Below are 14,343 nucleotides of genomic sequence, written 5' to 3'. Positions count from 1 at the left end.
TTTTGTCAAAATATAAACGAGCAAACTTTTTTAGTTCCAAAAACGTCGTTTTTCTTTCTCAATGCAAATTTATTTATTCGTACAACCGATTGAAAGTTTTCAGTGAAAAGGCGCGTATAGTTTTCAAAGATATAATAATATATACGTCGAGACGATATGCAACATTGCAATTTTCGCTATATAAACTACATGCCTTTAGTCCGCATCTCAAGTAAATTTTAACGAGCGAAAAACTCCCGACCATCCACGCAAAACTATTTACGTACAATCAGAATTTTTACCTGCAATTTTAAACACCGTTTGCGTATACATTTTTTAAATATCACATTTTAAAAAATCTTACCTACAATAATTGATAGACCGTTTTTTCAGTATAAATATCCACAAATGCAACAAATCAATTTCTACATTTATGTGAACTAAAAGAAAATATCAATAAAAATTAATTTATAACCATGGTTTTAAGTCATAATTTTTTTAAGAATAATAATATGTGGATATTATAAATACCTTATACGTTATGTTAATTTCATTCCATTCGTAATTATTATTATTACTTTATAATATTTAATGAACTAAATAGTCTAAGTATGTAATATTATGTAACTATTGAACTGAAAATGTTTCTAAAAGATTTATGTTCTATAATTGCGTGTTTATAACATTCTACCTAATTTGTTTATTATTATTTATTGAACAATGAGTACAATTTTCTTATCATTACAACTTTTCATATATTCATGGTTTATACATAAAATATTACTTTTTGTGTGCACTAACGGTTCATCAATTTTCAGTTTAAATGTCTATGTATGTGCGCAAACGGTTGTCACTCGCACACACATATTATTGTTTTGTTCGCATTTATATAATATTATAACACGTAAATTATGTATTGGCTATAGTGTTATAGTATTATTTCGTCACGTTATTAGCGATAGGGATACGCGCGGAACCCATATAATTATATTTTTATTTTACATTCGTATGTGTGTAAATTTATGCTTTTGGCGTACATACACGACGAGGGGATCCAAAACGCGACCGAGTCGAGCACGAAAAAAGAAAACAATGAAACACGCACTATTGAGGTTTTTACACGAATCACCACAGCAGTCCACCCCTACTGAAGCGAGTACCTATATTTTTATATTATACCGTCGAAACTTTTTTGGAACTCCCCTTTGCACTGCACGAGCGCGCCGACAATGACATCGCACGCTGCTGCAGCTATAGCACAAAATTATGCCACCACTCTGTGTACACGTATATACAGCAGGGTAACTTTATCGCAGAATGTTTTGCCTCCACGTTTTTTCTCGTCAATAACACATAATAATATGACTTTATGTATACACGTCCAGTGTGTGGTCGTACTACGACTTTTACGCACGGATATGCCCTGTGTTTAAATTTACCACCGTGCACTAGAGGTAGATACCTATTGTATAATATCGGCTGGGAATTAATACCCCACCTTTAGAATATGACGATTTCCTCACGCGAACGGTAACTTACTTTAAGATGCATATTTTTAATGAACGTTAATAGGTAGTCACTATACGGGTATTATAAATATTATAAAATATATAAGTATCAGTTCAAGACTCGACGAATGCACGAGTCGTCACGATAAATCGTATAATGTTTTGCCTACGGTTGCGATCCCACCGGGCAACGAAATTGGAGAAAAATTAATTTAGCAAAATTAAGTGCATCATAACATAATCCCAAAAACCCCCAGGTGTTCGACTACCGCTGCTTCTCTGGCATATAATCGATTTTGGAAGAGGCTGCACTTACGGTTATAGCTATAATATATTAATATTTATCTCTACACTTATTCAGAAAAGGAAGACGATGAATAAAATACAAAAATCATAAAATTCACTGTTTCTACAATTACTGAATTTCGTATGATATCGTTAAAACCCGTGCAATAACAAGCTGAAACAAAAAAAAAAAATTATATTTTTAATCTTTTTATACACGCACAATGACATACATATTATTTACTATATTGTATTATCTCATTTTTGATAAGTTTTCTGCGTGTATAATTTAAATCCGCTTTGTGTACAAAAGCTTCGAAATAATAATCATTTGATTATTCTTTATCGATAAAAGGTAAAAGTAACTACCTAAACGATTCGCTTTATTTACACCTCGAGTAGATAATAATTGATTTTCAAATTTTAAATTAGGTACAATCCAAAAGTATTATCATAATCATTTTTCTGCATCATTACAACAACACTACTTCTATATTTTAACCTTTCGGATACATATTAGGTGTATGCTGTCTTTCTCGCTTACATTTATATAATTATGGCTTATGACGTTAATACAACGTATTATGGGAGGAAAATAATTTAATATGAATATTAAATATACGAATGTACGATATTGTTTCGATTAACTATTTTAAACTAATGTTTACAAATATGAGTTCACTTTAAAATAAACTTATAATTAATAATCTTAATTGCTCAATTACTTCGTGTTCATATTTTTTTCTATTTAGGTATTTAAATATAATTACAATTAATAACAACGTATAGAGTTATACTCAATAAAATACTGTTTAGAATATTCGCAATGTATAATTTAATATACCTACAAAATAATATTGATATTTAATACCGTACCTATTTTATGAAAATTTAAATGAGAATATATTATTACATGGCTTTAGTAATTAAATTACCATTATATGTTTTCCGCTAGTTTAAGTTTGAAAAATACACATTATTCTAGTATTTTACTTTTACAAAGAACAGCGTTTGTTGTATTTGGTAACACTGTTTCAAACAATGACAATTGAATTTTAAAAAATATAACTTTGAACTGTAAGCAGCACTATTAATTTGTAACGCCAAATTTCAAACTAAAATGTGACAGATGAAACACACAAAAACCACATTTTTACTGAACAAATGAAAAATGTAGAGCACGCAATAACATATTGTAACAACCAACAATGCGTAATAATTATGTGTTTAATAAATAATATTTAGATAATTGATAAAATTAAAACAATAGTACTTATATAATACGTAGTTTGGTTTTAAAATTTTGAATTCAGATACACATAATCGTGTAATAAAACTGATTTTTATAAAAAAATAGTTTTAGAAAATTAAAATAATAATTCACATCATTACTATAATAATGATTAGAATGATAAATTAGATATGATTGTTCATAAATAAAATATTATATTATATTTATAATATATTTTTATATTGTCTACTTTTAGCTGTTGTAAAATCTTAACTAAATAACGATTGAGTATAGACTATAGATAGCGAATTTTAATCCATTATTTTTTGTTATTTTAATAGTAAACTAATTGTCAATTGAATTTATATTCATCGATAATACTTTGACATTGAACATGGGTAGTATAATATACTATTAGTATAAATTAAAGTCCATTTCAAAATACAAAATAAATATTATTATTACTATTTCAAAAATAAGATCATATTATATCAGTTATTAGTATTACATTAGTATGATCAATACACAACTTGTACTTGGTAGATAAATAATACGGTTTTTGTTAGTTAAAAATATCATACAAATATATATATATATAATTTTAATTATCTGCACATTTTTTTTATTTAGAACTCATCACAAAGTCAGTGTTGCGTATATACTATAAAACAGATATTCTAATATCTACGCTTTTAAAGATAATATTATATTATTAAACCGTCGTGTACTCGTATGATTTCCACTTGACTCATTTGCACGTAAAATATAATATTTTTATAGTACATTATAAACTCCACGGCTGCTAAGGGCCAACTCTAGAGTAGTAAATGTACCTTCGCTTTAGAAATTAGTCACTCTCCGTCGAGCGCGAAACACGACGTTATTAATCGGAGGCGATGGGTGGCAAGTGAAGAAGACGCTCGTTCGTCCGTTCGCGGACGATGATTTTGAACCAGCCGTTGAGCTTACTGTTACGTCTTTTATATTTTACTTTGCCACTGCATTCGGTATTTTGTGCACGATAGCCATTTCGCTCCGAAAATGAAACGACGTTGGCGGAAGCGGCGACGCGTGCAACAAATTGTCGTCAAAGAGTCTCCGCGGCTACCGTGTTATACCCTGAGTATAGAAAACGTGTTAGACATTAGGTTATAAAAATATTTATTTATAATGAAAATATTTCAAAACATATTCAAATCTATATTTGAGTTCAAAATGTAGATTACTACATAATTATAGTTCATTTTTTGAAAATAAATCATTTATTTGTTAATAAAAATATTAAATATGAAAGCTTTTTTATTCTATTTCATAATAGTGTTTAGTTTTTTACCCACATGAATATTTTTTCCGTAATTTATAAAATTATAACAATCAAGTGAACTTTTTTTCACGGTCAAGCATCTAAAGCAGTTCTTAATAAAAAATTATAGTTTTAATTTTAATTCAGCTTCCGAATATTGTATCCTAAAAACGTTTCGATCTTTTAATAACCATATAATGGCATAGTAGCAAATTATATAAACATATTATCATTATAATACTATTGCACCTGTTTTTTATTTATACTATAAACAAATATAAAATAACACAATATAATATCGCTATTATTATTATTATTATTATAATCTCTCGCCTTGGAGAGCGATAACTCATATTATATATAATATAGAAAAATATTTCTAAGTCCGCTCGCGCGTTTTTACACGAGGACATCCCTTTCTTTTTAAGTGCTTAAAAAGAGTAGTAGAGAGAAAAGAAAAAAAAAGGAACACGCGCACTTTCTCTCTCTCTCTTCCTTCTATACATATATGTGTACGCCACGTGCAGTGGGACGGTATTATAAACGATGGAGGGGTTGAGGGGGTCGTGCGCGCGATGAGTCATCCGACCGTGTTTTGAGTCATCCTTACCCTCCTCCAGTTTTAGCCCTTCTACCCCGTCCGAAACAAGCTCCGGCCCCCGTCGCTCACCCTCGCGCACTCCCGCCGGTCACCATCGATCAGAGTGTGTATGTGTGCGCGCGTGTGCGCTCGGTGCAACCCCATTTTCCGTTTCAACCTCTTCACCCCGCCGCTGGCATCGTTACGCCCCAACCTACCCCTTGTCGTAAACACTTTCGCTCGAATCCCTGGGCCCTTTTGCCCGGGACGCGCACGTTCGCCGCTGCAAAGTCCCCCCACCCCCGCCGCACTTTGCCATCGTGCACACGACCCCATGGTCGCTCCCTCCCTCCAGGGCTCATTCGCCACCGCTTCTTCTTCTTTTTCTTCTCCTCCTATATCTCCCGTCGCTCTCTCTCTCTCTCACTCCCGCTCTCACCCCCTCTTTCTCTCTCACATTCTCTCTCTGTGCGCGCACTCTCTCTCTCTCTCTCTCTCTCTCTCTCTCTCTCTCTCTCTCTCTCTTTCTGTTCGACAACCCTACCCGCCTCCGCACCCCGTCATCATTATCCCCGGGCTTTTGTGAGGATCCAGTGCCACCGCTCACTGAACCCTCCCCCCACCCGATGCCGACCTATCCGTTGCACCGTGAGCACACCTCTTTACTACGGAGTGCGGCGCGTATGTATATATACACGCGTAGTAATGCGCGACCGGTTACTATACGCGCGTAAAACTACAACGTTGAAGCGGTGACGGGCGGCTCGGTGATGGGAGGGTGAAATTTAAATTAAACCCGCCACCGCGCGTCCGCTTTGCCATTCCCTTCACATCCGCTCCGATCCGCCGTCCCGTCCTTTCGCTACAACTCACGTTCCGCGCGCGTGCCGATTTCGCACCCGAACGACGCTCAACTCCCGCGTGAGTGAGCCGCCGCTGCAGGTGTTTGTGTGCGCGTGTGCCTAAATTAATTACGGCCGTTAAAATCGCATGTCGATATCGGACATGTGTATATAATCGAATAGTAATTTTGATAATTTTTCGGTATTAGATACCAATATCTATTGCTCGCATTCGCATATAGATCTAGCGTGATCGCGAAGATCGTTTTGTCTTATTATTATTATTATATATTCGTAAATTAACCGTGCGCTTGATAATCTACAGACGATCTTTGTATTTAAAATAAAAAAAAAAAATTCACGGAAGCCCGCCTATATATATATGGTATTTTCTATTTATATGCAATACCCTGTGTACACTCAGTAGTAGCACGGAAGCGATGTACAGCAGTGCGGGTAGTGGTGGTGGCGATGACGAGACTCCAATAGATGGTGTGTACGGAGAAGGGTTGTTATGCCCCGGAAATCCCGCTAAGGGTCCCGGTGCGTGCGTGCAAACAAAGGGATCTGTGCGAGTAATTTGAAAAATTTACGAGCGATGTGTTTGACAGCGTTGTTTCAACTTTTCGCGCACAGTGTACATTTCTATGCGACACGGTAACTCGGTAACTATACTTCCTGCACCACGGCGCAGTTGGATCAGCTGTTTCAAATGTCGCGATCAAAAAACTCATTTACAATACACGAACATTTATCGTTATTACACAATTGAAAATCATAAATTCATAAATTTCAGTAAACACACCGCTTTCGAGTTTAGTCTCGTTTCAATGAGAAAATAATTGATTGCACGTCCCGGCGCGAGCTCATCTGTCCCATAAAGTACACAAGACTATCATGTACGCTAATTCATTAAAAATTGATTTATAAAAAGACATAATTGGATTCAAATGCAAAATCGAACATTTTTATTTAAAAACATTGCTTATAAAAGAGAAAGTTTTGAATTTTGATAGTCTAATCGTAATTTTGTCCATATAAACACACGCTATTTAGGTTCTTTTTGTCTTCCACGATAGCCCGTCTGGTTTTAACTTTTAATACTAATATACACGATCAGCAAACACAAAGCAACGATTCATCTCATACCGCATTGAGATAAGTTTACATTAATTTTATTAATAGCGAAACTATTTTTTTGTGTAACCCTTAGAATTTGTATACACGCTTACATTTTCGTTTATATTATTAGAGTTTATCTTAATCAAATAAACAAAAGTTTATTCGAAAATCTCATGTTCAGTAGTAATTTAAATATAACTAAAATTATTTACCAGTTATTAGTAATTATATAACTATTATAACTGCAGCAGCGATAGCGATGTAACGTCGGCTAAATTATTACTCGTAGATCAACACTTACCTATTATGCTTGTATAATATTATATTGATTAATGATTAAAATAATTTAAAATATATTAACGTACAAACATATAATTCAAATAACAGTAGTATAAAATATAAATACGTTTATTATCAATTTTTACGACAACTATTTAGTACTAACATTTTTTAGTTTTATATTACCCTTATTATAGTCATCGATAATCATGGTTTGTCAAATGTATTATATACTACCCAGTAATAGTCAATCGCAAGTAGGTTTTTTAATAACTGTGACGACATTCATACTTCATTATTATTTAATAAAAAATAGAAAAAATATTTTGTATTATAAAATTATCTATTTACAAATTCGACAAAATATGTAAATTATAATTTTTGGTGCGAGTGGGTCATATGTAGGTGGTACTTGAATACGTCATATTATATAGTACCAAAACACGTGTTGTTAATAAAACACAATATTTTTTAGCGAACAAAATTGACATAAATTCAGTAATGTGTATGTATAGCTGTTCTGTAGTTGATATCGTTTGATGCGGATACACTTGTTGCAAAAACACTAAATATCCTGTCGCTGCAACGGTTTTCTTGGTAGCGTTGGGACGCCAATTAATTTTACCCACCGCACACGGTCTCTTTGTTTGGGAAATCGACTTTCAGTTCACATATTTTTATTTTTATTTTTATATGCTATCATCATGTTACGAGCATACCTATGTCTTATAACTATACAGATAACAACGAAAACGAACGATTTCATCTATACGATTTTCTTTACAAAAACACAATTTAAAACTTTCAGTCAGTCGAATGTGTACGAGAACAGAAATATGGCAGTTATTTCGAAAAAAATAAATTAAAAAGTAGAGAACAACTTCAAACACTAAAATTGCCTTTTATAATTATTATACATATCACAATAAAATTACAACAGCCTTAAATCTTAAGTCCCATGTTATGATTTTAAATCAAAGATCACCCTAAAACACATTTCAAAAAATGGCTGCTCTATACATTGCATAATAAATATATATATATTAATACAAGGTATATATTTCTACAATGTAAATTGTAATAAACTAGTTTATGTCTTAAGGTAATGAGATAGTGTCTTTTAACGTTGATCATAAAGTTGAAAATAAATCTATTTTTCCCCAGTTTTTAGTTGACAAAAATAATACTTAACCAACCCTGTTAAACCGACATTTATATTAGTGCACTAAAATTAAGAATAATCAAAAGGGACTAAATTCGAAAAGCGCTTCTGCGATCGCTGTAAAATTTAACTTTTTTTTGTTTTTGCAACTTTATTTTATTTCACGTTTACAACGAATTAAAATTTAAAGCACCTAAACAAAGATCCTTACTTATCGTCAATCCCGAATTGAAAATTAAGTTTCCAAAGTATTTAATATATATTTTTATTTTAAATACGACATCTTGATAAATATGATTAGCGAACTGTAGCGTTGTATAGGAAGCGTTGGGTGAGACAAAGCAGTTTTTTTTAATTTTTCAATTACGAACACTATTATGTTATTAGCCCTATTGTATACTACAATGGCCATAAGCTTTTCAAGTTAGTCGATAGCGTACACGTATTACATCCCACAATAATCACTGTTATATTATTATGTATTTGGGCGTACGTATAGGTAAAACTTACATAATAAAATAAGTAAAAATATAAACTACATATACCTACATATATTATGATGATATGTGTGTGCGTGTGCCTTTTTATTTACGTTCCTAATCTGTTGCTCGTCGGATTTTCAGATATTCACATCAGACAGTATATGCGTTACCGAATGTGTAAAATGAGAGCGTCAGAAAAAAAAAAAAAAACCATAAACATTTTGCGCGTGTTTAGGACCGGACGGTATACAAGATTATTGACGCCGTGTTGCTATATATCGTGGCCATGACGGCGCAGAGATCGACCCGGCAAAAACGTATATATATATATATAAATTATTATGACACTATATAAATATTAAATACAATTTTATACATCGCGCACATATATTTTATACGTGTTCGACACATATAAACTATGTGTGTAGTTTCGTGTGGTTTTATTTGATAATTATTATTATTATTATTATTATTATTATTATTTTCTTTGTTTGCCATGTTTTGTTTTTGCCACCAAGTGTTGATGACAGTTGCACGCGTGGAAATATATATTTTATATACGTTTTCTGAGTCCCGGACAGTTTTCAGTTGTTCGTTTTGGGATTTGGTTTTGTTGTTTTATTTTTCTTTATACATATATTTAGAGTATATTATAATTATTGTTTTAGAGGTAACTACCTTCCATCATATCCATCATCATCCATTAATCATCATCATATAATATTTTAGGCTCAACTCCATATCGGACGTTCTGTATTGTGTATTTGTGTATCTGCAATCGGTCCATTTTTATTTCGAAAACAATTCGTGTCGTTTTAACGCACAAACTGTTTTTATCATTAATTTAATTTATCATAATTCGAATGATTATAAATATAATATACATCACACGCGTAGTTATACTCTTATACAAAATCATCTCATTATTATCATCATCACATTGTTATTATTATTTGTTATATTGTTTTGTTCATCATTAAATCATATAATTATAAAAAGATTTTTTCGTTTAAAATTAATTTTGGTATTGATCCTTTTTATTTAAATATATATATTATAATATGCGTGCTGTTGTGGTGAGAGCTTTTCGTAGGCTTTGGTGATATATAATATATATATATATGAATATATTATATAAACAAAAAGTACGAATAAATATAATTTACATATTATGCAGTATTTTTATCATTTAAACCATATATTATTTGAATTATACATATATATGCATATATTATTTACCTGGTTTTCACATATTATATGATATATGTAATAGTTTTTTAATTTATTTCCTGTTTGGTGTGCAGGGTTTTTGGTTTGCAGTGTTTTACATTTTGTTTTTTTTTTTTAATTTAATTTTTTTTAGAAATGAAGCATCGATTGATTACTGTGCTTTGACATACCTTTATTATATTATTATACAACACGAATTATTACGTACATATAGAATTATTTTAATCACGGGGAGATTTTTTTTATGCCACAATATTGTTAATTGCCTGTGCCTTTTGCGAGTCACGATTATAATATTACTGCAATTACATATATTATCGGCTATGACAACGCTTTAGGTTGATTTTGTTCTAATGCAGTTTATATTTACATTATTATATTATTTAAACTTTTTGATATATAATAATTATATTGTATTGAATTAACACAGTAAACGTTTTCATTAGCAGTGCAGTATAGCGTAGTTTCTGTATCATGTATAATAATTAATGATTAGCACGATTATATTATATCATTAAATTATTATAATAATATAATTTTCATTTTCGTCGACGTGACGTCGTCGTTACCTACTGCAACGTTTTATGATTTATATAAGCATCAGTATATTATTATATGACAAAAATAGAAGCGCATGACGATTTCGAACGACGGCGGCAATCGAAATGGAAACGTTCACGCGGAATAAAACGCGATATGATTATTATTATTATTATTTTGACGTGTTATTTAATTTTCTAGAGTAGGTATTATATGTATACATATTGTATATAATAGGGAAAAATGGCATGACACTAAATAACGATCCCGAGTACACTGTACGCTCTACACACGACACACACACACACACACACACACACACTTTTAGGCCATAAACATACTACGATTAATAATGGAACGTGCAGTGCGTGCAGGGGATACGCGAGGGGGTCGTTGAGCTTCATCAAGCATTATAAGCCCTCCTGTGCCCTAACTCTCCGTACACGCCGCTCAGCCCCGCACTAGTAACATTAAACGTTCCGTGACGTATCTATTTAAGACGAGTGCAGTTTTTCTTTTAAACAAATTAAATACTTGCGATTATTAATGTATTACGCCATTATAGTGCATACTTCAACGACTGGCGAAATATAGGCGCACTACCTACCTGTTTGTTACAAATTGCTGAAACGCAGAGGAAGGATATAGCGATAATATAAATTAAGGCAAACAAACGAATAGAATTTTTCTTCGCAAAGTAGTCGTATATGTATTGTATAAAACACGAAATCCTATTTTCAGTTAGTACGCCACGGTAAATCAGCTATTAATTCTTATTGTGATTAAATTAAGCATGCTCGTATATATTTTTTTATTATTATTATTTTAACCATCAAATAACTTATTGATAAGATATTGTTTCAAATTTATCGGTTTGTGTCGTTCGTCGAGATTCCTCATACATAGGACTGAATACAATTTTTCTGTTTTAACAATCTTAGATATCGAATATAATAAGAATATGTAGAAGATACATATCATGTTTAAAACAATTAAAACAAAGATTCCTACTCATAATACGATGTTTACAATAGTCATTTAACATTTTACTGTGAAAAGTAATAGAGTTCGATTAGATTTCCCGGTATCTATATTTATCTTTGTTCTTTATACGTTTTCCGATACCTACACAGCATATTATTATGCGTGCAATTAATTTACGTGGACCCAATATGCTTGTCCCAAATTATGCGCTTCATATTTTTTTACATAATATTATTACATTATTATATTTTATTATAATAACTTAAATAATTCCGGACGAACGTAATAGTTAAAAACCCTCACAGATTACACATAACTATACCAATATATGTATATATACATATGTGTGTGTGTTTAGACTTTAGTCGTATGGATTTAAATCAATAAAATTCAGTTCAAAAGATAAAACTAATTTCAAACATGCATCGCATACATGACGGCCGTTTTTTTTTTTTTTATACTTTTTCCAAAACGTATTATCTACACCTTCGAACGCATGTCTGCACGTATAATGTATGTGGGTATAAAATTAAAATCGATATTACTTACTATAGCCACTAAAACTCAATTTACTGTGTTTGTATTTGTTAAGTCCCGTAATACCTTTTCAGACGAGCATTGATTCCACAAAATGTTTCGTAATAACATTCTAAAGAACTCAATGTGTCTGTGAACGCTGTGCAGGTCACATAACAAAACAACCTGTGGAATAATATTTAAATCGCGTTTTAATTTAAATAAGGGCAATTATAATTTTAATTGATTTAATTAAATGCTGTAGAAAAGTAATTGTTTAAATTATTTTCTAATTTAATCGGGAACACGTGTAGGCGGATAATTATTAATATGTTTTACTTCGTTAATATAGTAGTACTGTAAACTAATTTTAAAAAAGGAACCTTATCGAATAGTTTATCGTGATGTATTTTATAGTTTTCTGCTCTTGAACAATAACAACGTGAAGTACACAGGCTAACTGCTCGTACTATGTTTTTCATCGTAAAATGATACAAACCCGCTTTTATATAAAATTTATAATAACAAATATACATAAACACATAGTTACATGATATTATATCACATTCTACTGTCGGTCGATCGTTTCTCATTGTTAAGCCACGCGGCCAAAGCAATGTAATTTCTTTCAAAAACTAACAAGCTCGGCTGCATAACGATTTTCGTGAACAGAATCGTAAGACCCACATATCTCGCACATTCGCCAAAATCCTTATGTATATTATAGTCTATAAGCGTGAAAAAAAATATGAATTCCCCGTACATTTGAAACGATATAGTATAATATATTATATATAATCACCAATAGTTTAGAATCGTGAACCGAGACATTAGGTACTCGACTATGAGTACATATTTAAATATTATTTTTTTTACAAAACAGTGTGCTAATACATATTTATAAACGACCTATAGTATTACAACTTATACATTATAACAATATAACATAACGCGTATGACTTATAAATATATAAATTATAATAACAGTCGATAAAACATTTTAATATATGCGTTCACATGCACATTTTCTATCTAGTCTCTCAGTGTAATATATGTTGTAGTAGTTACTTATGTCGTTCGTGTGTAAAAAATTAGTAGCAAAAGTCAACACATTACACACATCCATTTTCTAATGTAAACGACTAATACTTCCCCTCTTTTGAATACACAGTCATTTACAGGTACCTACCTCATTGTGCCGCGTCAGATTAATTATAAATAATAACACGCGCATAAAGTTATAATATTATGTACGTTTTCAAACTGCACACGCGGGTGACTAGGTCAAATAAATATAGTAACTTTTAAAACGCTGTGTTAATTATTCGTCGGGAACACAACTCAAAACTTTATATTATATACGTCGAAGTACACATATTTTAATATTAGGATAATAATACACAATCAAAAAAACGGTCAAAACAAATAATATTACAATAATACATATTTGATAAGCAATTTATTAGTTATTTATATTTGATAAAACGATTTTTGATTTTTACGTTCAACAAAACTCTTGCCGTCCACATAATAATCTCTATATACAGTATTTAATAAGCACGTGCGTTAATTTAATTCGTTATTTCTCATGTACTCTTATTTAGGTCTACACAAGGTTTTCAAAACTTCTGCCACCCCGCCGCCTACCAAAAATTAAATGGCCTCGGAATTGTTTTTTTTTAATCAGTCATGGTGAAATTGATACGTGTCTCGTCGGCTCGCTTAGAATCCAAACAGATTATATAATATTATATGTATACTGTACCGTTTAATACACATCATATAACCGAATTGCCTTTATCTCGGTCGCGTGTAACAGATGAAATAACCCCGGGATTACACTAAAACTCGAGACTACGCGTCATGAATACTGAAAAGGCCATACTACACCAGCTTTTTAAGGGGTTCGGTATAGGCAATTTCAATAGAATATTATATGCAAAAATATTAATTCAAAGTAACTTTTCAGTACCATTTCGGGTTAATTACAAAATTATACTAAAAAACAGTTTTGTGTTGAAAGGACCAAGAAGGGACCAAATGTTTACAACAAAAAGCGGAACTTTCATTTGACTGCGCCATGTCAATTTTGTTTTTTCAATATCGCTTTTACGGAAAAAAAAAAGTTATTCAAGTTTGATAAACATAAATGGATTTTATAACGATAATATAACTTTTTTCGCTATAGTGATATCTGTATGTATATATATATATATATATATATATATATAAAATATATTTTTTTGTTAAATGAGTTCTCCTCTTTGTATGGTATAAATTTGGTTTCTTACTTAACAAGC

At 31.4% G+C, this 14,343-nt stretch overlaps 1 protein-coding gene across 1 annotated transcript in view; it reads left to right on the top strand.

Moving 5' to 3' along the window:
- Positions 1–14,343, top strand: part of LOC113556058 (RNA-binding protein 24-like) — a 38,085-nt gene that overhangs the window by 19,782 nt on the left and 3,960 nt on the right. The gene's annotated exons all lie outside the window — the stretch shown is intronic.

This window comes from Rhopalosiphum maidis, chromosome 4, assembly GCF_003676215.2.
Source record: "Rhopalosiphum maidis isolate BTI-1 chromosome 4, ASM367621v3, whole genome shotgun sequence".
In the NCBI taxonomy this organism is placed as follows: Eukaryota; Metazoa; Arthropoda; class Insecta; order Hemiptera; family Aphididae; genus Rhopalosiphum; species Rhopalosiphum maidis.
Note: the sequence above shows the minus strand (reverse complement) of the source record. Positions and strands in the feature narration are given on the sequence as shown.